The sequence below is a fragment of the Caretta caretta genome, chromosome 3 (genome assembly GCF_965140235.1).
Source record: "Caretta caretta isolate rCarCar2 chromosome 3, rCarCar1.hap1, whole genome shotgun sequence".
NCBI lineage: Eukaryota > Metazoa > Chordata > Testudines > Cheloniidae > Caretta > Caretta caretta.
In genome coordinates, this window is record NC_134208.1 from 175,455,982 (window position 1) to 175,482,158 (window position 26,177).

A 26,177-nucleotide genomic window follows, 5' to 3' on the forward strand; every position below is an offset into this window, starting at 1 on the left:
ATAATAAGATGGGTGATTGCCTCATATTAAAGATTGCCTCATATTAAATGAAGATATTGATATAATAGGCATCACAGAAACTTGGTGGAATGAGGATAATCAGTGGAACACAGTAATACCAGGGTATAAAATATATTGGAAGGACAAAATAGGTCATGCTGGTGCGGGAGTGTCACTATATGTGAAAGAAAGCGTAGAACCAAATGAAGTAAAAATCTTTAATGAACCAATCTGTAGCATAGAATCTCTATGGATAGTAATTCCATGCTCAAATAATAAGAATATAGCAGTAGGGATATATTACTGACCACCTGACCAGGATGGTTATAGTGACTGTGAAATGCTCAGGGAGATTAGAGAGGCCATTAAATAAAAAACTCAATAATGATGGGGGGTTTTAACTATCCCCATATTGACTGGGTACATCTCACCTCAGGCCGGGATGCAGAGATAAAGTTTCTTGACACCTTAAATAACTGCTTCTTGGAGCAGCTAGTCCTGGAACCCACAAGAGGAGAGGCAATTCTTGACTTAGTCCTAAGTGGACATAGGATGAGGTCCAAGAGGTGAATATAGCTGGACCGCTTGGCAACAGTGACCATAATATAATTAAATTTAACATCCCTGTGGTGGGGGAAACACTACAGTGGCCCAACACTGTAGCATTTAATTTCAGAAAGGGGAACTACACAAAAATGAGGAGGTTAGTTAAACAGAAATTAAAAGGCACAGCACCAAAAGTAAAATCCCTGCAAGCTGCATGGAAACTTTTTAAAGACACCATAATAGAGGCTCAACTTAAATGTATACCCCAAATTAAAAAACATAGTAAGAGAACAAAAAAAGAGCCATCATGGCTAAACAACAAAGTAAAAGAATCAGTGAGAGGCAAAAAGGCATCCTTTAAAAAGTGGAAGTCAAATCCTAGTGAGGAAAATAGAAAGGAGCATAAACTCTGGCAAATGAAGTGTAAAAATATAATTAGGAAGGGCAAAAAAGAACATGCAGAACAGGTAGACAAAGACTCAAAAAGTAATAGCAATTTTTTTTAAGGAACATCAGAAGCAGAAAGCCTGGTAAACAACCAGTGGGGCCACTAGACGATCGAGATGCTAAAGGAACATTCAAGGACAATAAGACCATTGTAGAGAAACTAAATGAATTCTTTGCGTCGGTCTTCACAGTTGAGGATGTGAGGGAGATTCCAAAACCTAAGCCATTCTTTTTAGGTGACAAATCTGAGGAACTGTCCCAGATTCAAGTGTTATTAGAGGAGGTTTTGGAACAAATTGATAAATTAGACAGTAATAAGTCACCTGGACCAGATGGTATTCATCCAAGAGTTCTGAAGGAACTCAAATGTGAAATTGCACTCTGTCAAAAATGGCATTACCTGTTTCCAAGACACTGATAACGTGGAAGAAAATGATCTTGAATCCTTATGGATCAAAGTCCTAACAGATAAACACAAGATGGGATATCCACTACAAACCACCAAATCACACTAGAGTACAGATGACCACCGCCTTACACACCTATTTATAATGTTCAGGGGAAAAAGCTACAGGTCAGGGGGGACTTCTGTTTGAGTGACATATACTGGAGGTCTTCTGCTGCCAGTATTAAAACATCCTTGGAATTTCTAAACATTATAGATAACAATTTCCTAACTGAAAAAGTGTTGCATCCAACAAGGGCGGAATTCCACATTAGACCTCTTCTTGACAGATAAAGGGAAACTAATCACAGAACTAAAAAATAATGATAACTTAGGTACAAATGATTATGACTTGATCACATTTATCATGTGCAAACAGAATAAAGTCCAGACCAGTGATGTATATACTTGGTGCTTTAAAAGGGCTAATTTCACAAAGCTGAAAACAATTATGAGACAGATCAGCTTGGAGAAAGAATTTAATCAGAAAGATGTGAACAATTGTGGGGAATTGTTAAGAACACTTTACTAGATGCCCCAAAGACCACACCCGAGAAAGGCCATATTTGTTAAAAAATTGACCTGGTTTAGCGGGGAAGTGAAAGCAGCTATAAAGAATAAAGAACTAATATATAACAAGTGGAAGAAAGGGAAGTTGACAGTAATTAATACAAATCAAAAGCTAGGAATTACAGGAAATTGATTAGGGAAGCAAAGAGACAAAAGAAGAACTCTACGCCCTGGTCTACACTAGGACTTTAGGTCGAATTTAGCAGCGTTAAATCGATTTAAACCTGCACCCGTCCACACAATGAAGCCCTTTATTTCGACTTAAAGGGCTCTTAAAATCGATTTCCTTACTCCACCCCTGACAAGTGGATTAGCGCTTAAATCGACGTTGCCGGCTCGAATTTGGGGTACTGTGGACACAATTCGATGGTATTGGCCTCCGGGAGCTATCCCAGAGTGCTCCATTCTGACCGCTCTGGACAGCGCTCTCAACTCAGATGCACTGGCCAGGTAGACAGGAAAAGAACCGCGAACTTTTGAATCTCATTTCCTGTTTGGCCAGCGTGGCAAGCTGCAGGTGACCATGCAGAGCTCATCAGCAGAGGTGACCATGATGGAGTCCCAGAATCGCAAAAGAGCTCCAGCATGGACTGAACGGGAGGTACGGGATCTGATCGCTGTTTGGGGAGAGGAATCCGTGCTATCAGAACTCCGTTCCAGTTTTCAAAATGCCAAAACCTTTCTGAAAATCTCCCAGGGCATGAAGGACAGAGGCCATAACAGGGACCCGAAGCAGTGCCGCGTGAAACTGAAGGAGCTGAGGCAAGCCTACCAGAAAACCAGAGAGGCGAACAGCCGCTCTGGGTCAGAGCCCCAAACATGCCGCTTCTATGATGAGCTGCATGCCATTTTAGGGGGTTCAGCCACCACTACCCCAGCCGTGTTGTTTGACTCCTTCAATGGAGATGGAGGCAATACAGAAGTAGGTTTTGGGGACGAAGAAGATGATGATGAGGAGGTTGTAGATAGCTCACAGCAAGCAAGCGGAGAAACCGGTTTTCCCGACAGCCAGGAACTGTTTCTCACCCTAGACCTGGATCCAGTACCCCCCGAACCCACCCAAGGCTGCCTCCTGGACTCAGCAGGCAGAGAAGGGACCTCTGGTGAGTGTACCTTTTAAAATGCTATACATGGTTTAAAAGCAAGCATGTGAAAGGATTACTTTGCCCTGGCATTTGCGGTTCTGCCTTTGCAAAAGGTTTCTGGGGAGGGCAGCCTTATTTCGTCCTTCATGGTAGGACACTTTACCACTCCAGGCCAGCAACACGTACTGGGGAATCACTGTAGAACAAAGCATTGCAGTGTATGTTTGCTGGCATTCAACCAAAATCACGCGGTGGGAGGAGGCAAAATGCGACCTTGTAACGAAAGCACATGTGCTATGTATGTAATGTTAACAGCAAGGTTTACCCTGAAAGAGTGTAGCCACTGTTTTATAAAATGTGTCTTTTTAAATACCGCTGTCCCTTTTTTTTTCTCCACCAGCTGCATGTGTTTCAATGATCACAGGATCTTCTCCTTCCCAGAGGCTAGTGAAGCTTAGAAAGAAAAAAAAACGCACTCGCGATGAAATGTTCTCCGAGCTCATGCTGTCCTCCCACACTGACAGAGCACAGACGAATGCGTGGAGGCAAATAATGTCAGAGTGCAGGAAAGCACAAAATGACCGGGAGGAGAGGTGGAGGGCTGAAGAGAGTAAGTGGCGGGCTGAAGAGAGTAAGTGGCGGGCTGAAGACAGGGCTGAAGCTCAAAGGTGGCGGCAGCGTGATGAGAGGAGGCAGGATTCAATGCTGAGGCTGCTGCAGGACCAAACCAGTATGCTCCAGTGTATGGTTGAGCTGCAGCAAAGGCAGCTGGAGCACAGACTGCCACTGCAGCCCCTCTGTAACCAACCGCCCTCCTCCCCAAGTTCCATAGCCTCCACACCCAGACGCCCAAGAACGCGGTGGGGAGGCCTCCGGCCAACCAGCCACTCCCCCACAGAGGATTGCCCAAAAAAAAGAAGGCTGTCATTCAATAAATTTTAAAGTTGTACACTTTTAAAGTGCTGTGCTTAAAGTGCTGTGTGGCATTTTCCTTCCCTCCTCCACCACCCCTCCTGGGATACCTTGGTAGTCATCCCCCTATTTGTGTGATGAATGAATAACGAATGCATGACTGTGAAGCAGCAATGACTTTATTGGCTCTGCAAGCAATGATTAAAGGGAGGAGGGGAGGGTGGTTAGCTTACAGGGAAGTAGAGTGAACCAAGGGGTGGGGGGGTTCATCAAGGAGAAACAAACAGAACTTTCACACCGTAGCCTGGCCAGTCATAAAACTGTTTTTCAAAGCTTCTCTGATGCGTACCGCGCCCTCCTGTGCTCTTCTAACCGCCCTGGTGTCTGGCTGCGCGTAACCAGCAGCCAGGCGATTTGCCTCAACCTCCCACCCCGCCATAAACGTCTCCCCCTTACTCTCACAGATATTGTGGAGCACACAGCAAGCAGTAATAACAGTGGGAATATTGGTTTCGCTGAGGTCTAAGCGAGTCAATAAACTGCGCCAGCGCGCCTTTAAACGTCCAAATGCACATTCTACCACCATTCTGCACTTGCTCAGCCTGTAGTTGAACAGCTCCTGACCACTGTCCAGGCTGCCTGTGTACGGCTTCATGAGCCATGGCATTAAGGGGTAGGCTGGGTCCCCAAGGATACATATAGGCATTTCAACATCCCCAACAGTTATTTTCTGGTCTGGGAATAAAGTCCCTTCCTGCAGCTTTTGAAACAGACCAGAGTTCCTGAAGATGCGAGCATCATGCACCTTTCCCGGCCATCCCACGTTGATGTTGGTGAAACGTCCCTTGTGATCCACCAGAGCTTGCAGCACTATCGAAAAGTACCCCTTGCGGTTTATGTACTCGGCGGCTTGGTGCTCTGGTGCCAAGATAGGGATATGGGTTCCATCTATAGCCCCACCACAGTTAGGGAATCCCATTGCAGCAAAGCCATCCACTATGACCTGCACATTTCCCAGGGTCACTACCCTTGATATCAGCAGATCTTTGATTGCGTGGGCTACTTGCATCACAGCAGCCCCCACAGTAGATTTGCCCACTCCAAATTGATTCCCAACTGACCGGTAGCTGTCTGGCGTTGCAAGCTTCCACAGGGCTATCGCCACTCGCTTCTCAACTGTGAGGGCTGCTCTCATCTTGGTATTCATGCGCTTCAGGACAGGGGAAAGCAAGTCACAAAGTTCCATGAAAGTGCCCTTACGCATGCGAAAGTTTCGTAGCCACTGGGAATCGTCCCAGACCTGCAACACTATGCGGTCCCACCAGTCTGTGCTTGTTTCCCGAGCCCAGAATCGGCGTTCCACAGCATGAACCTGCCCCATTAGCACCATGATGCATGCATTGTCAGGGCCCATGCTTTCAGAGAAATCTGTGTCCATGTCCTGATCACTCACGGGACCGCGCTGACGTCGCCTCCTCGCCCGGTATCGCGTTGCCATGTTCTGGTGCTGCATATACTGCTGAATAATGCGTGTGGTGGTTAATGTGCTCCTAATTGCCAAAGTGAGCTGAGCGGGCTCCATGCTTGCCGTGGTATGGCGTCCGCACAGAAAAAAGGCGCGGAACGATTGTCTGCCGTTGCTCTGACGGAGGGAGGGGCGACTGACGACACGGCTTACAGGGTTGGCTTCAGGAAGCTAAAATCAACAAAGGGGGTGCCTGTACATCAAGGAGTATTTCAGGCAGGACTGCACGGAGGGTTCCAATAAGAAATGGTGCACCTAAGTTATCGTTGTTATTGGAACAAGGAGGTTAGCCTGGCCTCTGATTGATACATGGCTAGATTTACCTCGCTGCACCTTCTCTGTGAGTGACTGCAGTGTGACCTAGAGGAATGAGTCCCCTAGACAGGGGAGGAGGCAAATGAGTACAAAACAAATCTGGTCTATTTCTTGTTTTGACCCACTCCATCTATCTTTTACATCTTTGGCTGGCAGCAGACGGTGCAGAAGGACTGCATGCCATCCACATCTCATGGCTGCTCGGCAGAAGATGGTACAGTACGCCTGCTAGCCATCCCCATCTCTTGCCTGCCTGGCAGAAGATGGTACAGTACGACTGCTAGCAGTCCGTATCGCCTGCCTGCTCACCATAAGACGGTTCAATAGGACTGACTGCAGGACTAAAGAGAATGACCTGGTCAAGTCACTCCAAATTTAGTCCCTGCGCCCATGTCTGCCCAGGCGCTCCCAGCCGACGCGGCCAGGAGCACCTCGGACACGATGAGGACGACTACCAATCGTATTGCACCGTCTGCTGCCAGAAGGCAAGGGGTTGCTGCTACTGTGCAGCAAAGCCGTACCGCGTCTGCCAGCACCCAGGAGACATAGGGTGACGGTTACCTGAGCGGGCTCCATGTTTGCTGTGGTATGGCGTCTGCACAGGTAACTCAGGAAAAAAGGCGCGAAATGATTATCTGCCCTTGCTTTCACGGAGGGAGGGAGGGAACGGGGGCCTGACGACACGTACCCAGAACCACCCGCGACAATGTTTTAGCCCCATCAGAGCGCTCCATTGTGACTGCTCTGGACAGCACTCTCAGATGCCCGATTGTTTGCCATTGCTCTGACGCTGGGAGGGGCGCTTACAGGGTTGGCTTCAGGGAGCTAAAATCAACAAAGGGGGTGGCTTTACATCAAGGAGTATTTCAGGCAGGACTTCACAGAGGGTTCCAATAAGAAATGGTGCACCTAAGTTATTGTCCTTATTGGAGCAAGAAGGTTAGCCTGGCCTCTGATTGATACATGGCTAGATTTACCTCGCTGCACCTTGACTGCAGTGTGATCTAGAAGAATGAGTCCCCTAGACAGGGGAGGGGGGGGAAGCAAATGAGTACAAAACAAATCTGGTCTATTTCTTGTTTTGACCCACTCCATCTATCTTTTACATCTTTGGCTGGCAGCAGACGGACTGCATGCCATCCACATCTCATGACTGCTCGGCAGAAGATGGTACAGCACGACTGCTAGCAGTCCGTATCGCCTGCCCGCTCACCATAAGACGGTTCAATAGGACTGACTGCAGGACTAAAGAGAATGACCTGGTCAAGTCACTCCAAATTTAGTCCCTGTGCCCATGTCTGCCCAGGCGCTCCTGATCGACCTCACAGAGGCGACCAGGAGCACCTCAGACATGACGATGACGGCTACCAGTCGTACTGTACCGTCTGCTGCCACAAGGCAAGGGGTTGCTGCTACTGTGTAGCAATGCCGTACCGCGTCTGCCAGCACCCAGGAGACATAGGGTGACGGTTACCTGAGCGGGCTCCATGCTTGCCATGGTATGGTGTCTGCACAGGTAACTCAGGAAAAAAGGCGCGAAATGATTGTCTGCCCTTGCTTTCACGGGGGGAGGGAGGGAACGGGAGGCTGACGATATGTACCCAGAACCACCCGCGACAATGTTTTAGCCCCATCAGGCATTGGGATCTCAACCCAGAATTCCAATGGGCAGCGGAGACTGCGGGAACTGTGGGATAGCTACCCACAGTGCAACGCTCCAGAAGTCGACGCTTGCCTCGGTACTGTGGAAGCGCTCCGCCGAGTTAATGCACTTAATGCACTTAGAGCATTTTCTGTGGGGACACACACACTCGAATTTATAAAACCGATTTCTAAAAAACCGACTTCTATAAATTCGACCTTATTCCGTAGTGTAGACATACCCTATGACCAGCAGAGTTAAGGACAACAATGGGTTTTTAAAGTATATTAGGAACAAAAAAGAATCCCAACAATGGTATTGTTCCATTACTAAATGGAAATGGTAGAATTATCAGTAATGATGCAGAAAAGGTAGAAATCTTCAATAAACATTTTTGTTCTGTATTTGGGAAAAAGCAAATGATGTAGTCAGATCATATAACAACACTCTTTCCATTCCACTAGTATCTCAAGAGGATATTAAACATTAGCTACTAAAGTCAGACATTTTAAAATCAGCAGTCTGGATAACTTGCTTTCAAGAGTTTTAAAAGATCTGACTGAGGAGCTTGCTGGACTGTTAATGTTGATTTTCAATAAGTCAGAACACTGGGGAAATTCCAGAAGACTGGAAGAAAGCTAATGTGCCAATATTTTAAAATGGTAAAGGGGATGACCTGGTAAATATGGGCCTGTCAGTCTGACTTCAATCCCAGGTTGGATAATGGAGCAGCTAATATAGGACTTGATTAATAAAGAATTAAAGGAGGATAATATAATTAATGCCAATCAATATGGATTTATGGAAAATAGCTCCTGGCAAACAACTTTTTGATATTACAAGTTTGGCTGACACAGGTAATCATGTTGATGTAATATACTTGGACTTCTGTAAGGCATTTGACTTGGTACTGCATGACATTTTCATTAAAAGACTAGAAAGATATAAAATTAACATGGCACAGATTAAATGGATTAAAAGCTGTCTAACTGATAGGTCTCAAAATGTAATTATAAACAGGGAATCATCATCAATAAGGTGTGTTTCTACTGGGATCACTGTTTTATTCTGCGGGTTCATGATAGTTATTTTAGGTTAGTTTCCTAAACATGTATTCCAAGGTGGTCTGTGAGGGCCATTTTGTAAGTTAATAAAGGCAAAGTTGTTGAGATCAGACCTTGTGTGATGTGCTCCCTGCATACCCTAAGTGGCTATAACAGTTCAGCAGGGACTGGTTGTTGGCCCTATGCTATTTAACATTTTTATTAATGATTTGGAAGAAAATATAAAATCATCACTGATAAAGTGTGCAGATGACACAAGAATTGGGGAAGTGGTAAATAATAGAGAGGACAGGTCACTGATCCAGAGTGATCTGGATTGCTTGGTAAACTGGATGCAAGCAAACAACCTGCATTTTAACATGGCTAAATATAAATGTCTCCATCTAGGAATGAAGAATGTAAGCCATACTTACACAATGTTGGACTCTGTCCTGGGAAGCAGTGACTCTGAAAAAAACTTGGTGGTGGTGATGGATAATCAGCTGAATGTGAGCTCCCAGTGTGCTGCTATGGCCTAAAGGGCCAATACAGTACTGGGAGGCATAAACAGGAGAATATCAAGTAGCGGTTGAGAGGTTATTTTACCTCTGTATTTGGCACTGGTGCGAGTGCTGCTGGAATATTGTGTGCTGTTCTGGGGCCCACAATTTAAGAAGGATGTTGAAAAACGGGAGAGTGCTCAGAGAAGAGCCCTGAGAATGATTAAAGGATTAGAAATGATGTCTTATAGTGATAGACTCAAGCAGTTCAATCTATTTAGCTTAACAAATAGCAGGTTAAGAGGTGACTTGATTACAGTCTATAAGTACCTACGGGGAACAAATATTTAATAAAGGACTCTTCAATCTAGCAGAGTAAGGCATAACATGATCCAATGCCTGGAAGTTGAAGCTAGACAAATTCAAGTTGGAATTAAGGTGCAAATTTTTAACAGTGAGAGTAATTAACAATTTACCAAGAGTCTTCATCACTAGTGGAGTCTTCATCACTGACAATTTTAAAATCAAGATTGCATGTTTTTCTAAAAGATCTGCATTCTATGGCCTGTGCTATACAGGAAGTCAGACTAGATGATCACATTCGTCCCTTTTGGCTTTGGAATCTATGAATATGAATCTATGAATATGACACCTTGTACAACCAACACACCATTTTTACATTACTTTGGGTCTATATCTGCTAAAGTACCCTAGGGTTTGGCCCATTCACTTCAATGGGACTTTTACTGTACTAAAGACTTGAGACTTAAATTACAGTAGACTGAGTTCTTCCTATTTGCACAGTAGCGCTGCAAATGGTTTTTAAAGGAATAAGACTTTGTATGTCTAAACTCAGTATTCATTTGTATTTTAAAGTGAAAAGGCAAAATGATTGCATCATCTCAGGCTGGAAGTTCTAGATATGAGCAGGAAGAAAAAACAGGATGCTCAAATGGCAAATACCTTGGAATCTGTTTACAGTTCAAGTCTTTGCAAAACAGAAGGTACTTCAAGTTTGGTTTAGATATTTACCGTCTTGAATTCAATTACAATACAATGTTATCTTCTAATAACCTTACAGTGCATACGATAGCAATGCTCATACCAGACATGAGAAGCTTTCAATACAGTTTCTTTTGAGAATCTTCAGAATTTTACTGGAACAAAAAGGTACAAAACAGCTGGGTGTAAATTAGCATAACTTCGCTGAATTCTGGCATAGCTCCTTGGCTATGCTGATTCACACAAGCTGAGGATCTAGTTCCAGATCTCCAAGTAGAGCCTTAGAACATATCAAAGCATATAATGCGACTAAAGGAAATGGATTGGTGTCTGAAAAGATAAGATCTAAATCAAGAAAGTGCCAAGCGCATGTGACCAGCTTAAACTCTAAAATAATCAGAGAGGGATTTTATTGGTTTTATGGTGATGATTAATATTTTTGAGTAATGACAAAATGCATTTTTAGATGTTGGCATGAACAGTTGCTGTCCACAGAGGGCCTCAGAAGAGAACTTCAGAACCAAACCTTTCCCAAACTTTGAAGCTCAGATCTGAGCTTCACAGGCAACCTGTCTGTTAAACTAACAAATAGAAAAATACAATAAATAAATACTGCTAAGCCAAACCAAAACCCCTCATTTTTGGGAAATTACAAGCTTCGTAGATGGCCCCCTTTTAAAGAGCAAAACTAAAATCCCAAATCTTTGAACACAGAATGCTGTGAAAGTTCAAATCTGAATCTAAACATCCAGAGAGACCTTTGTTAAAATCTGACAATGCATCACTGTGATGTATTCTGCAGTATACCCGTCATGAAATTATTTCTGCACATCATAAGTACACAGATGAATCTGCACAGGGTTAGACACAGCACATTCTAATGTAAAGAATTTTATAGAGTAAAAGACAAAGAAGTGATCAATGGACACCAGTTTAAGATCCCACCATGTCTTCTTGAGCTAAAGTGAGAGTCTAATGGCATTTGTCTTCAAGGTAAGTACATTTCACAGACTAAGAATAGTAAATAAAAGAATCATAGAAGACAGAGATGACAGAAACCTGACAGGTCATCCACTCCATGCCAATGAAAAAGTTATACCTACAAGATATTTTCTAATGTTTTGTCCAGCCTTTTTTAAAATATCCTATCCAATAGCTCTCTCACCACTTCCCTTTATTGTCAGGAAATTTCTCCTAATGCTAAGTCTAAATTTTCCCTCTTAATTTCTTTGGAATTACTTCATATAGTCAAGTGTAGTCTTATGTCACATGCAGAATTATTAAGTAGTCTGTTGCTTTAACACATTTCTGATTATACAAGCCACTCACAAACTGTAGAAGAATAATACGATGAAACTGAAAACTAATCCATATTCCACTCTTCCATGCCTGTAAGACATCTGCAATACAGTAATAGAAAGGGTGCTCCATATTGATTTTCAGCTTTGCTAGAACACTAGCTCAAGAAATTTTATAATATAAAGGTGGAAAAAATACCACAGCCACACTACACAATTGAGGTTCTTGCTAAAAATGTCTCACTTGAAACCCTGATTCTTGTTCCATAATTTAGGAATTGGATGGATGCACATATCCTCTTTAAAGCAATTGTTTTAAACTTTTAGTAATATACTGCACAATAAGAAAAGGAGTACTTGTGGCACCTTAGAGACTAACCAATTTATTTGAGCATGAGCTTTCGTGAGCTACAGCTCACTTCATCAGATGTATACCGTGGAAACTGCAGCAGACTTTATATATACACAGAGAATATGAAACAATACCTCCTCCCACCCCACTGTCCTGCTGGTAATAGCTTATCTAAAGTGATCATCAGGTGGGCCATTTCCAGCACAAATCCAGGTTTTCTCACCCTCCACCCCCCCCACACAAATTCACTCTCCTGCTGGTGCTAGCCCATCCAAAGTGACAACTGAGCGAGAAACTGCTGAATTGGAATTCATTTGCAAATTGGATACTATTAATTTAGGCTTAAATAGAGACTGGGAGTGGCTAAGTCATTATGCAAGGTAGCCTGTTTCCTCTTGTTTTTTCCTACCCCCCCTCCCCCCGATGTTCTGGTTTAACTTGGATTTAAACTTGGAGAGTGGTCAGTTTAGATGAGCTATTACCAGCAGGAGAGTGAGTTTGTGTGTGTATGGGGGTGGGGGGGATGTGAGAAAACCTGGATCTATGCAGGAAATAGCCCGACTTGATTATGTAAAGAGTTGTCACTTTGGATGGGCTAGCACCAGCAGGAGAGTGAATTTGTGTGGGGGGGTGGAGGGTGAGAAAACCTGGATTTGTGCTGGAAATGGCCCACCTGATGATCACTTTAGATAAGCTATTACCAGCAGGACAGTGGGGTGGGAGGAGGTATTGTTTCATATTCTCTGTGTATATATAAAGTCTGCTGCAGTTTCCACGGTATACATCTGATGAAGTGAGCTGTAGCTCATGAAAGCTCATGCTCAAATAAATTGGTTAGTCTCTAAGGTGCCACAAGTACTCCTTTTCTTTTTGCGAATACAGACTAACACGGCTGTTACTCTGAATACTGCACAATGTACCTTAACTTCTACAGTTATTGACTGCATTATTATTATTATTTATAACAATGTTTTCAAACAGCCAAATTTACTCATAAGCTCATTAGTCTAGTATCAGATGCATTCATGTTTTCCATTACGCAATGGAAATATCAGGTGATAATTGGAACAGTGTCTCACTAGAGATAAATGTTTCACTAGGAGTCAAACTGTGACAATTATCAATTTTCCAGATGAGCTGAGGAATGATCAAAAGCTTAGCGGGATTCAAAAAGGATTAGATATTTATAAGGATAACAAGAGCACCCACAGTTATAGTAGATAGAATGAAAAAAATGAGGATATGAACCCTCATGCACAAACCAACTGTTAATTTACCAGGGCTCCAAACCTGCAAGTTGCTCTGAATGATACTTCAGGGGGCTCTGGGTGTGTGCAGGGTTCCGCCCATACAGAACAGCTTGTCGGGTTGGGGCCCAGGTTAGGAAGGAACTTCTCCTATAGGCTGGTTATTACATAATTGTACCTTATAGGGTTTCTTGCACCTTCCTATGAAGCATCTGGTAACGATCACTCTTGGAGACAGGGCACTTACTAGATGGAACCTAGGTCTGATCAGGTATTTCCTATGTTTCTGTGTATTGTGTGTCTAAGCTGTATCCAGACCCACTAAGCCCAGTAAGTGTTTTCTTTTCCCAACAAAACTGTTGAATTCATTAATATAATAAATAAATACATAAGGGATAACAACACAGTGAACACTCCAATCTAAGAACTCTTCCATGCACAAGACGACCCCACTTCATTGTTCCCATTACTGTCCTGGAGTCATAAAATTCCAGTTGTCCTTTTAGGAAGGGAATGTCTTTTTTTACAGGAACTCAATGTCATTCAGTGCAATTTCCCCAGTAGGTTAGATTTAATTTTAAGGCTCCAGAGCTATTGCTCTAAACTGCCAAAAATAAACAGTTTACACTTTTGATTTATATCTGTTGTGACGGGCAATGCCAGATGGCTATAGAAAAGTAGGGGAGATAGATATATTAGCTCCAAGCTAAACAAATCCCTGGTACCAGGATAAGTTAAATGGCAGCTGCTCCAGGTCAATTAAGACACCTGGGGCCAATTAAGAACTTTCCAGAAGGCAGGGAGAACGCTAGGTTGATTGGGACACCTGAAGCCAATCAGGGACTGGCTGAAACTAGTTAAAAGCCTCCCAGTTAGTCAGGTGGGTATAGATGTCAGGAGCTGTGGGAGGAAGTTGTGCTGTTGGAGAGACTGAGCAGTACACACCATATTGGGCACAAGGAAGGAGGCCCTGAGGTAAGGGTGAAGTGGAGCTTGAGGAAGTGGGGGCTGCTGTGGGGAAGTAGCCAGGGAATTGTACGTGTCATGTTTCTAAAAGGTCAGCTGCCATAGCTGATACTATTAGGGTCCCTGGGCTGGAGCCTGGAGTAGAGGGTGGGCCTGGACCCCCCTTTTGGCCCCCCCCTGCATTAATCACTGAGACTGGGAGACAACAGAGACTGTGCAAGGGAGGATGGCTTCTCCTCACCTACCTTGCTAGCTTATGATGAAAATGGCTCAGTAGACTGTGATCCTTGTCTCTAGAGAGAGAAGGGTTACGTGGAGGGTCACAATGAGCCTCTGAGGCTAGCAAAATCTGCCAGAAAACGTGGGACCCACAGAGACAAGGACAGAGCTTTGTCACACTGTATAGTGGCAGATTTAGAGTTAGTGGGGCCCTGTACACAGCTTATTTTTGTGCCCCACCTCCCTTTTGGGACCCAGCCAAGAAAAAGAACATTCTCTCTTATCTCCCCCCTGCCTTTTTAAATTCTTTTTTTCTTCATCTTCCTCCTACATTATAAGTAATAGGAAGTAAATGAAAATAAAGCGAGGTACCTTAATTGGGGCATGGGGTTGGGATGCAGGAGGGAGTGCGGGGTTGGGCTCTAGGAGGGAGTTTGGGTGTGGGCTCTGGGCTGGGGTGTGGGAGGGGGTGAGGAATGTGGGCTCTGGGAGGAGGTTTGGGTGTGGGCTCTGGGCTGGGGCAGGGGGTTGGGTTGAGGTGTGGGAGGGGATGAGGAATGCAGGCTCTGGGAGGAAGTTTGGCTGTGGGTTCTGGGCTGGGGCAGGGGGTTGTGGTGTGGCAGGGGTCGGGGGTGCTGGTGCTTACCTTGGGCGGCATGGCTCCCAAAGTGATCAGCACACTCCTTAGGATAGCGTCTCCATGCACTGCCCCCGCCCCACGCGGCAGATGGAGCTGCCTCACTCCCACCAGGGGCACACACAGACATGCCAGCAGCTGGCCACTTCTGGGAGCGGTGTGGGGTCACCAGCCACGGAATGCAGGCAGCCTGCCTGCCTGAGCCCTACTGCGCTGCTGGCTGGGACTCAGGGGCAGGTTGTCAAATGACCTTTGTCGTGCATTTTGGGGGTCCCCTGTCATTGGTGGCCCCATGCCACCGCACTGTTTGTTTCATGGCAAATCCACCTCTGTATCTGTATCATTTAAGCCCCTCTATGACCAGGAAAAGAAACTAAGTTAACTGAACAGGCCCATTGTCCTGTATGTATATTAATCAATATTGACACACATCAAAAGACAAATTTCCCAAAGATGGTAATGGTATAGGATTGAATATGGGCTTTCACTGAGATTTAGAACCCTATGTCTTTGCATTTTATTAAGCTGTAAACTTAATATAGGGTCTGTTGACATTACTGAAACCTATAGGCTTTATTTATCCAAGTGAAAGAACAGTACATACTGGGAACATCCAGTGCGGTCATCTTTCTCACCTCACACTACCCCATTAATATGTCTCCACCTTGTGCCAGAGAAGCTCTTTAGAGACAGACGATATTTAAGGTTCTACATCCTTATCCTTTTCTCTGAAGGTTGCTAACTGTGATATGAACACCTGTCGATTTAGAACTGGAATAAGAACAACTCATTTCATATATATATATATATATATATATATATATATATATATATATATATATATATAATGTTTATAATGTGTGCACATGTCTAATGCTCAGAATGGTTCTGCTGGCACACCTGTTAGAGGGCAACTATAGGCACATAAGCAGGAAAGTACACATCACTTAGAGAGAGAACAACAACCTAGAAGAACTGGAACCTGGGAGAAATGAAGAGCAGAATGCTCTCTAAAGTCCCTATGGGCAACTTTTTGTGGATCTAAAATATCGGTTCAGAGCTAAGATACTATGGCGATAGGTGCTATAGACAAGATAAAGAAATAGATGACATTCCTCATGTAGGGGTAGGGGAAACAGTGAACACATTTACACAAGCTAGTTCATAGAATGTGCTCTTTTTTTTGAAAATATTTATTTGTAAACAAGATGGCTACATCCTTGCTGTGACCCATCGTGTGATCATTTCCATGAAAATAGGCTATATACAAAAGACACATAAGATCCAATTTTACAACAGTTGGGATATTCCTTTACATTCCCAATCTTTCATTTCACCATCAAAAATGTAGTCTCATTTGTTTTTCCATTATTTCATATGCCTGAATGCTATTGCAATAATAAGCCATTAATAAGCTATCATTTATGAAGTGTCTTGAGATGCTATATAAACTGAAGTGCAGCCACCAAGTTGATACCTGATAAAATTGGTAGGAAGAAAAATTATCCTGCAGTCTTCAAGAGGATTCATCGGTATAAGAATGATTTACTATAACATCTTGAATTAGTTTATTGTCACAAGAGACTTTAACAGATCATAGTCAGAATATAGTAATCCAGACTTGCACATTTTTCAGGCAAAAGAACAGATAACCAAGTATGATGGATTTTGTTTATTTGGTCATTACCATCAATCTGTGGTAGCAGTGTTAACATACCTTTGATGACTTAACTCCCTATGCCCATCTTTTGCAGCAGATTAGCCTCAAACCACATATGTGATAATAACAGCAGTTTTCATAAGATGATTTGAAAGTGACCAGCAAGCTTTATGAGCTGACAACTAATTTAACCATCACTTAAATACAGCTACCTCAGATGTGGAAGGTGATAGCCTTTAAACAGCACATAGACATTCTATTGTGCACAACAATTCAACATAGAAAGTGAAGAGAAAGTATGGCAGAATTTTAGGGAAGCACAATATAATTAGCCATGTTGGAATTTGACCAGGATATCAAGTGCCTGGGGAATTTTATAAGCAACAAGGAGTCAGCAACTCTCATTTTCATCACGTTCCAGACATTTTGTGACAAATATCCAAATACTCTTAGTACTAATGAAATATAAATTCACAAGAAATACTTATTACTAGGTACTAGATCTAGGCCTGAATCACAAAGTATGAATTTAGATCTGAATTTGAAGTACCCAGCACATCAGAGGTGTTCAGATGGGAATTTTGGTTCAGGTCAGTAGTTACGTGAAAGTAGTAACATAGCGAACAAGGGATATGATGGAACCCATGGATTTTCTGAAATACTTGATCTATTTGTGGCCAGCCCAAGTCAATGGAGGCTGACATGTTTTTATGTAATTCCTGGAAAGTCCCACTTGCAAAGGATACTATCCAGTCAGTATTGCTTGAAGATCTGATGTTGTGTATGGAAACCCCTTTGTGGGGGAAGGAGTTCAAAGAATGATGGCATCCAAGAATGTAGCACCCAGTCTTTTAGAATTTATATTGAGTAGAAAACATATCCATTTCAGCCCACATCTACCTACATCTATATTATAGATATGGAAAAAGTGATGGAGTCTTGCACCAAATAATGTAGGGACAGAGATATTTGCTACACACTTGTCCTGTTATGTATTCCTAGCTATTCATCTAATAGGATCAAGTGGGCATATTTCTCACAATAAAATTTCCTACTACTGCAATGTTTTGTTGGGAGGTGGTGAGCACTGGAAGACCTAAGACCTTCCAATTTCATCCTTTTCAGTATTTTGTGTATCATGTAGATTTGAAATGTGTTGTCTCTATATCAACTGTATTAACTCTTGTGTAATATGAATAAAGTGTGTATAATAACATACCTCTTATGTAATATGATTATAGAGACATGTGACTAGATACAATGGCTGCTCTCCGAAATGACACTATAAAATGATATTTGCATATTTATTGCCTCTCAATAATGTCTGTGTCAAATTTGTTCCATTTACAAAGAAACTTATTTTCTTTCTAACTTCCAAGCTCTTCAAACTTAACCTGAAAGTCAGGCTGGGCTCCATCCTTGTGCAATATCTCCATTTATAAAGGATATGCAGGACAATTCAGGGTCCCAGTGACATTCCTGGAACCCCACTGTCTTCAAATTATTGCTTCAGCAGCACCAGTGCAATCATATTACTATCCGTGGTTTTGCTCAAATGTGACTAATTGGAGCCTATTAAACAATTCTGTTAATGATTCACAAAGAAGCATAGAATCCAGCTCATTTCTGCTTGGTTATTGGCTCTGTAATGCTAAAAGGAATAAAACGGCAGCAAAAACATATTTATGCCACTGAAGTCAATAGATGTGTCACAAACAGCCAGCTGATCTGATAAGAATATTTTACATTCACTTTTCAAAACAGAACTCCACTTTAAGCAGTAATGACTCTTCTGATGACCTTTACTATAACCTAAAGATCTACAGGAAATAGAAGCCAAGACAAATCAAAAGGCAATTGAACTTTCTAGCTGGTCCTTATGAGCAAAATCCTGTCCTATCTACCTGGCTGCATAAGGCTATGCACTCAACAGAACTAGAGCCATTCCATGGGAGTAGGGAGGAAGCATAATTTGTGGAGCCCATGAAAATTTCTGAATTTTCATTCATTCACCACCTACACACAGCACAGCACAAGAGATCCTTCTTCCCTAGCATACAAGGAGGCTGCAGACTGGCCAGGGGCAAATGCCCAGATTCACCAACCCCTTATGGAAAGATATTTGTACAGTAGATAGATACTAGGGCAAGTGCAAACCTGAGGAGTCCCTCCCTTCACCCTGTAAACCTTCTTGCACATAGCTAATATACTTAAATTGTGTGCTAGGAAGAAGATTAGCAGTTAAATCACAAGTGACTGCAAAGATGATTAAAAAACATATGAGTGTTATAAAATTACACATTGAAGATATGACTCATAACAATCTGCTGCTATGGTCAGGTTCCCTTTGGAGACTGGCTCCTGGCCCAGCTGAAAGCAGCCAAACTTTTCTGTCCTCTGAGGGGCAAGCTTTGTTGCTATGGCAGTACAGTTGTGATTATGACTTCCCTAGGAAGCCTATTCTGTTCTTAATATGAGTGGCAAGAGGAGAAGGTCCTATTCCAGACTCTTATTACGGGCTCTGGGGGACCTAGAGAGGTGTATATGAGAAAGGATCATTTATGCTAGAACCTAAAGAAAGAGCACTTACAAAGGAGCATAAATATCAAACCTAGTGAGAACAAATGACCGGGAGAGATGCAGCATAGTCCTCAGAGTTGAAGGAGGCAGAGAGAAGTCCATTAGCCAAACCTAGATCCTGGCACTGGTTGGAAATCTTGGGTTGCCTGTTTGTGTGTTCACAACTCTGAATTACTGACACTGAAATACTGAGACATGACTTGTGCCTCATGTGCTTTGTCCATGCCCAAAGAAGAGTTCTTGGGGCAAGAACCATGTTTTCTTATTCTGCATGCAGATCAACAAGGTTTCAATAAATAAATATTAACCAATACAGATTGTTTTGTGCAACCCTTCATGGTTTTCCATGTGTATTTTTATTCCTGCATTGTCCATCCCATCAAGGGCATTGGACAAAAAGGTGTCAGTTGAGCCTCGTGATCTGAGCACTGAGCAAGAAAACAGGAGCTCCTGAATGCTAATCCAGGTTCTGTCTTTGTGGCCTCAAGGAAATTCACTTAAGCTCACTGTGTATCAGTTTCTCCTTGTGGAAAATGAGGATAATGCTTACTTATCTACCCACAAGGATGTTATAGGAATATTTAGTTAATTTGCACAGTACTTGGAAAATCTAAAACTGTCCTCTAAGCATAGCCACTTTTACTCTATTTTGGGAAGGACTAATAATTGAAAATGGTACACCTTGAAATACACTGGACTTCAGAAATATGTATTGATTGAGTCTGTGTGTTCCCAGAAGTACTATCTCACCTTCTTGAGGCTATACCTGTGGTATAGGGCAGTTCTTTGACACACCAGTACTTATGGGTACAATCCTAGCAGTTCTAAGGAGATTGTGAGGATACTTCAATCCAGACCTGTCTTGTTTTCCCTCTGTTCTGAATAGTTACTGCTGTGTAAAGCAGATTATTAAAAATTCAAATAAACAATTAATTTGAAATCATAAACCACACTTGCAAATCAAGATAATTGTCTTTAAATGAAGCCTAATTATGGCTAATCGCAGATGTTATTCCACAACTAAGAAAAATAATTCTGTGTTAGGGTTAGCACTAGGGATTTAAGACAAAACTGTAAAACTTAAAAGATTTAAGAATTATACTGTAGGAAGTCAGACTATAATAAGCTTTAGATCAACAGTTCATATAGCATCAAGGGATTCCTAACCGCCCAAGAGAGAGAGAGTTCCTAATATACTGTAACCTACAACTTTTCCCTTGAAATGTCTTAGTTCCATGAAGCAATAAAACAGTCTGGACTAAGTTACTGAAGTTCTTTGAAGTACTGGAGAGACCCATAAATAAGGCGAGTACTTTGGAGGGGGGCTTATTTTGTGGTACACATATACAACTATTTCATAGTCATGTTGATTTGTTGCTGCCTGTAAGTCAGTTTCCTGGGAGATATAAATCTTCATTCAAGTAAAACTAAAATGTCATCTGTACTCATTTGATGCATTTTTTACCCCACTAGGCAAAAAAAAAATTTTTTTTTTAAATGTCAGCATTCATGTAAGCCCTTCTATGTGCAACTTGCAGCTCTGCACTAAAATTAGGGTTCACAGATTCACACAAATATTTCATACCCCGTTGTAAACATTTGGTAACAAATGTACCATTTCATGGCCAGAAAGAGTGGTAACTGTCACTGGAGAAATAAAACTGAGTTATTGTTTCCAGTTTCAAAAGAACAGCAACAAGTATAAAAAAAACTATATGTGATCTTTGTCCTTTTCTCCCTCAGACACCTGCACTCCTCTAATGTTTCACTGAGTCCTGAAAAATAAATGCATAGCTTCAGTCTCCTAATCCATGTGGCTCCAGAGACCACTGTTACATGAGACCTTAAACTGATGATGCTGGGCGTCGTAGGGGCAGCTTAATCTTTTTTAATTCAAATCAACTGAGTCCCATGTGGCGCTAGGATGATACTCTATATGCTGCAATCAGACTGACCTAGACTTCTTGTGCTCTAAATGATTAATGAAACTGCCTCCTAGTTTGTTTCCATGGTGATCTGAAACTTGACACTATGTAGGAATCTGCCATTCACACTGAATGAATTGAGAAGGAGGTAGACAGGAACAAAACTCCACCAGTTTTACAGAGTATGTTGAATTTTAAATCATTATTCGCCTAGTACTCGGATTGTTGACTCTTGAAAATGAGTGGGATAATATATCCTAGTTAATATAGTTTTAATTGGGTAGTTTATTGGTCAATTGTTTAAGTATAAGCAAAGTTAGTTGCTTCGAGTACTACCTTCTGAATAATCGGTCTGTATGTAAATGTAGACTAATGCTGGAACAGTAGTTGTAATAGATTTGTAGCTCTGTGAACTGTAGTTGATCAAATCATTCAAGGTAGGCTTATGTCTTCAAATGTGCATTATTTCTAGAACAATTTCAGATTTTCTTCAGTCCAGGAAGAAGGCCTTAAAGTTCCTGTGCTCATGCATTTTAATAGTTTGTAGTGTAATGAATATTTCAAATATTTCACTGCAGTGTTTTGAGGCTTTTCATATACAGTAAATTCCTTTTACTTCGTTTTTCAGAGAGAACATTGGCCACCATTTAGGGGAAACATTGAATATGTCAGTGTTAATGGTGAGTTACTGACAATCAGTGTTGGCGTATAAATCTCAACAATGAGAGGAAGGATGGTCCAGTGGTTAGGGTACAAGCAGAGACCAAAGATCAGTTCCCTGCTCTACCACATACTTGTTGTGCCTCAGATCCCTTTCCGTAAATGGGGATATCACATCACTTCCCTAGCACAAGGGTGTTGTGAGGATAAATACATTTATGACTGTGAGATACTTAAATACTATGGTAGTGGGAGAATCTCAGCTTTCCTCTAAAGAAAAAGTTGCAAAGAAAAACTTGGGAAGGGAAACCTTAAAGGTTCAAACACCAGAAGGCAAATAAAAACAACCTAAAAGATATCTTTAAAAAAATCTCATGAATTCATTAATTTTAAGCCAATCTGATTATTTTGGTGAGGAGAGCGGTGTCCATGATTTTTGAACATTTGAGGTTGGCAATACTTAGCTGGTATGTATATGTCACTGGTTCATCTGACTCTTAAAACGAATGGGCCAAATTCCTGAAAAACTACGACCATGGGAAGTCCTATCCAGCTGTGGGTGCAGTGTCACAACAAGTTGTCCACAACCCCATATTCTCTGTGTACAAATTGCTGGGGAGGGAGATGTACTAATTCCACAGGTGTAGGATAGCAAATTACACTTGCTTCCTCCCACAAGGGTGAGCTAGGCCGGATAACTGCCTTTCTCTGTGCATCCCTTAGATCCAGGAAGTTAAAACTTGAGGTTTTAGAGGTGAAAATACACATTTTCACACCCATTAGACAATAGAAGAAGAATTGAGTGAAAGTCCAAAACATGTTTATGTGGGTGAGATTGAAAGCCACCTCACATACCTGGTGTCAGGCTACTGCCAATGAAATCAGGTAGATTTTAATGCCATTTGTCAAAAGCCACACAGACAAAAACATTTCAAAGCCTCTGCACTGACTCTCTGAACTCAAGCCCCAGACTTGTTTTGGACGAAAACTGTATATAATTTAATACCTGTGGCATTGATTTTCTTGCATATGGTACATTATGAGAAAACAAGAGCACAGTGATATTTCAGGCAGGGACTGACTATCCCATTTGAGGGATTTACAGGTTCTGTGTCCTGGACAACCATGGAATCAGAACCAGGATTGCTACAATCACATTTAAACAGAGATGTGGCTGGGAAGGTTCTAACATGTTCTCCCTGTCTTGTGTTGAACAAGATTATTTTGTCTAAGGTCCACATTATAAAACAATGCTACAGACTATCTAAGGACATATCACAGAAAAACAACAACCCTCTTCTCATTGCTCAGGGAAACAGTGCGAGAACACAGCTAGCAACATCTATATTTAAATGCAGTTGTATCTATCATGACCATGATCCCATGAGCCTTAAAGAGGGATGTTTGTACAGATAAAAACTTTCAAATGCTGTGCCTGATTTAACCATAAATCATAGTATTCACATCTTTTGTGTTTGCATAGCTCTTGGCCCTGTGGGACCACAATCCTAACTGGGCTCTTGGACACTGCTGCATTATAAATAAATAATAATAATTCAGATTTTTCTTTTTATTGTTACCACAGTTACAAAAATAATGAGCATCCTCTCCCAGAGTTTATCATTCGTGCTAAATTTGTATACAGTATGAAACTGAGAGGAGTGAACATATGTATTTTGGAAGAGAGGACTGAAAAATGATACATTGATACATTGGAGAATAGGCTAAAATCAATATGAGATTCAATTAATACAAATTTAAAATACCATAATTCTTGTGAGAAACCAGTAATCAAATACAATAAGAACAGAACTAGAGAATATTGGCTAAGCAGAAATGCTATGTATCTGAACAGTGTCTAACACTTTGATTTTGGCCCTTGGGTGCTACTGTAATACAAATAATAAATAGTAATATCATACTACCACAGAGAGGGATCTGGGGATTTACATGGCTAATAAAGTGAATATGAACCAACAATGCAACACTATGGCAAAATAAGACAAATGCTCTGTATTGAGTTGTATTAATAGAAATGTTACGTGTAAAAGAAACAAGGTAATTATTCTGCTCTACTTACCTCCATAAGCCTCATTTGGAGCACTGCATGCTGTTATGAATACCACATTTAAACAAACACACACACACACACACACACACACTAATGGGAGAACTCAAAAGAACAACAAAAATGAGAAATGATTTGGAAAATAAAACTTAAGAGGAGATAAAAAGAACAAGGGTTATTCAGGTTAGACAGAAGAAAATGGAGGGGATGTAGGATAGTACACAGATTTGTAAATTGACGTGATAATAATTAAAAGGATACATTCTTCTTATTATATTAATTTTATGCTACTAGTCTCACTAAGTACTGAAGAAAATGTAGTGAGCTATAGCAGGGTAAGTGTAGATTAAATATTAAGGGGAAATGTAGAACTATAAGAATACTTATGGAACAAGACATCAAAGAAGCTTAAGACATCACCATCTTTGGTAGTATTACAAATATTGGACTGGACTCTACATCTGACCGTGGGCAACAATTCAATTTTTTTGAAGGATTTTGACATTTTAAAATTGGCTTTGTTTGGAATCAGAATGAAATGTGAATATGTTGAAATTCTCCATGATGGAAAATTAAAAAAAAAATTTCAGATTAATCAAAACGCTAATTTTGAGGCAACACAACCATCCCCATGAAGACAGATCTTGATGTTATAAGGATATAATGGAAGGTTCAGTGTAGGGTCTAGACAAGGAAGGGGAAGCTGGGCCCCAAAGGGGAAAAATACTTGTAAAATCACAGATAGTAACAGCAAAGGAAATAAATACTACAATAGGACTACTCAAGTACCTAAACTTCGCTCACTAAATTAGAAAGAAATTATGAAAAATTTGTTTAAGTGATAGTTTCAATTTACTTCTATTAATTTCCTACTAACTAGTTTCCAAGACACACAAACTGACTCATAAAAGTAGCAATCTAAAATACTGTCTGTTTAAAAAATTCACATAGCAATATTTGATCAAACATAAATTTGATATTTATGGCAGTATTGGTTTTTACTAATCAAACTTTCTGATTTAGAATCACATTAAGGCCTTTGACGTTTATACAAAACCCCCTCAGTTTTATTGTATTTTATAAGTTTTATGGATTCACAATTCAAAATACAAATATGTTTACATAATATATAGAGAGAGATCAGTTAAAGATATATTGCATTTTGCATTGTGACCCTAAAATTTATGCTCCCTCCTCTTGTTGTCAGAAAGCTGCATTAGCAAATTGCCTGTCAGCTTTCAAAGCTCAGTACTTAGACTTTGCAGCCCTGGGGATATCAGTAACACAAAGTTTGCCCCTTGAAGGCTGGAATGACCTGCGCCCTACAGCTCTATCTATCATATAAAAATGTACTGCTCCAATACTGTCAGTTTTCACAGCCTAATCTTGATATCTCTTTTCAGGTTTCCTGCTGACTGACAATATCACATACAACATTTCACGCAATTTTTCTTCTCTATGCATGAAATTACATATCCAGGAAATGTGAAGAGAATCAGCAGGATCCTGGTGTTGTTTCCCTGTATGCAATCAGAGTTAACCACTGTTTTATTCTGAAAGAAGAACTGGGCAATTAGTGGAGGAGGAAAAATAAAAGAGGTCTCGGAATGTTTGTTCACATTTTTAAATAAGTTTTCTATGAATTGATTTAATTCTCTTTGTGTTCTTTTTAAACAACCATTCCAGTGACTGCATTTACTTACTGGCAAGAAAGTTTGTGGAAACACCACATATTAAGCAAATTTTGAAGAATATTGGCAGAAAATGTTTTCTGAATTCTTAAACGTAAACATTTACACCAGAAAACAGGTTATGCTCAGCCAACAGAGAACAGAAAAAATACTTGTGACATATGCGTCCAATCAAAATTAACCTGTGTATTTCAGATTTTGATTATCAGCAATGATTTGCTTGCCAACAATCTGCAGACCAATAATTATTTGCAAAAATTATTAGCCAAATAATTGATAATAAATATTATATTAGTTGCTCATAGAATAGTCACATAACAGAAAAAGAGGAGAAATTTGTCTAATAAATTATTCACTGGCAATTATTTCTATATTTCTATGGACCAGCAACAATAATATGGTATATGCACTAATGTATCCTCATCCTACAGACCGCTTATTCTAAATGTCCAACCAATTTAGATGGAGACAAAAAGACAATAATAAGACAATATAAGACAATGCTCCAGTCCCTTCAGATCAGTGAGAAACGTCTTAAACAACTTTTTTTACACAAAAAGAAAAGGAGGACTTGTGGCACCTTAGAGACTAACCAATTTATTTGAGCATAAGCTTTCGTGAGCTACAGCTCACTTCATCGGATGCAATTACACACTAATTTCAACATATGAATTTAAATAACAAGTATGGGAGGGGTCAGGGAAGATGAAGTTGATAAGCAGAATTAAAAGTAGACCACCCTTTTTTACCCCTCTGGATACTTTGCTCTTAAATTACAAAGCTAGCAGTAAAAATGTAAGCCACTTTCTCTGCTGGTGTAAAGGGGAAAAACTGCACTGAAG

The 26,177-nt window shown here is 41.1% G+C and overlaps 1 long non-coding RNA gene across 1 annotated transcript; it reads left to right on the forward strand.

The window, feature by feature from the left end:
• The first annotated feature begins 21,052 nt into the window (after positions 1-21,052).
• On the forward strand, positions 21,053-25,470 carry LOC142071451 (uncharacterized). The gene is made up of 3 exons (XR_012667480.1): positions 21,053-21,098; positions 21,545-21,596; positions 25,048-25,470. It is a non-coding gene; the product is annotated as an uncharacterized LOC142071451 (long non-coding RNA).
• Positions 25,471-26,177: the final 707 nt, after the last annotated feature.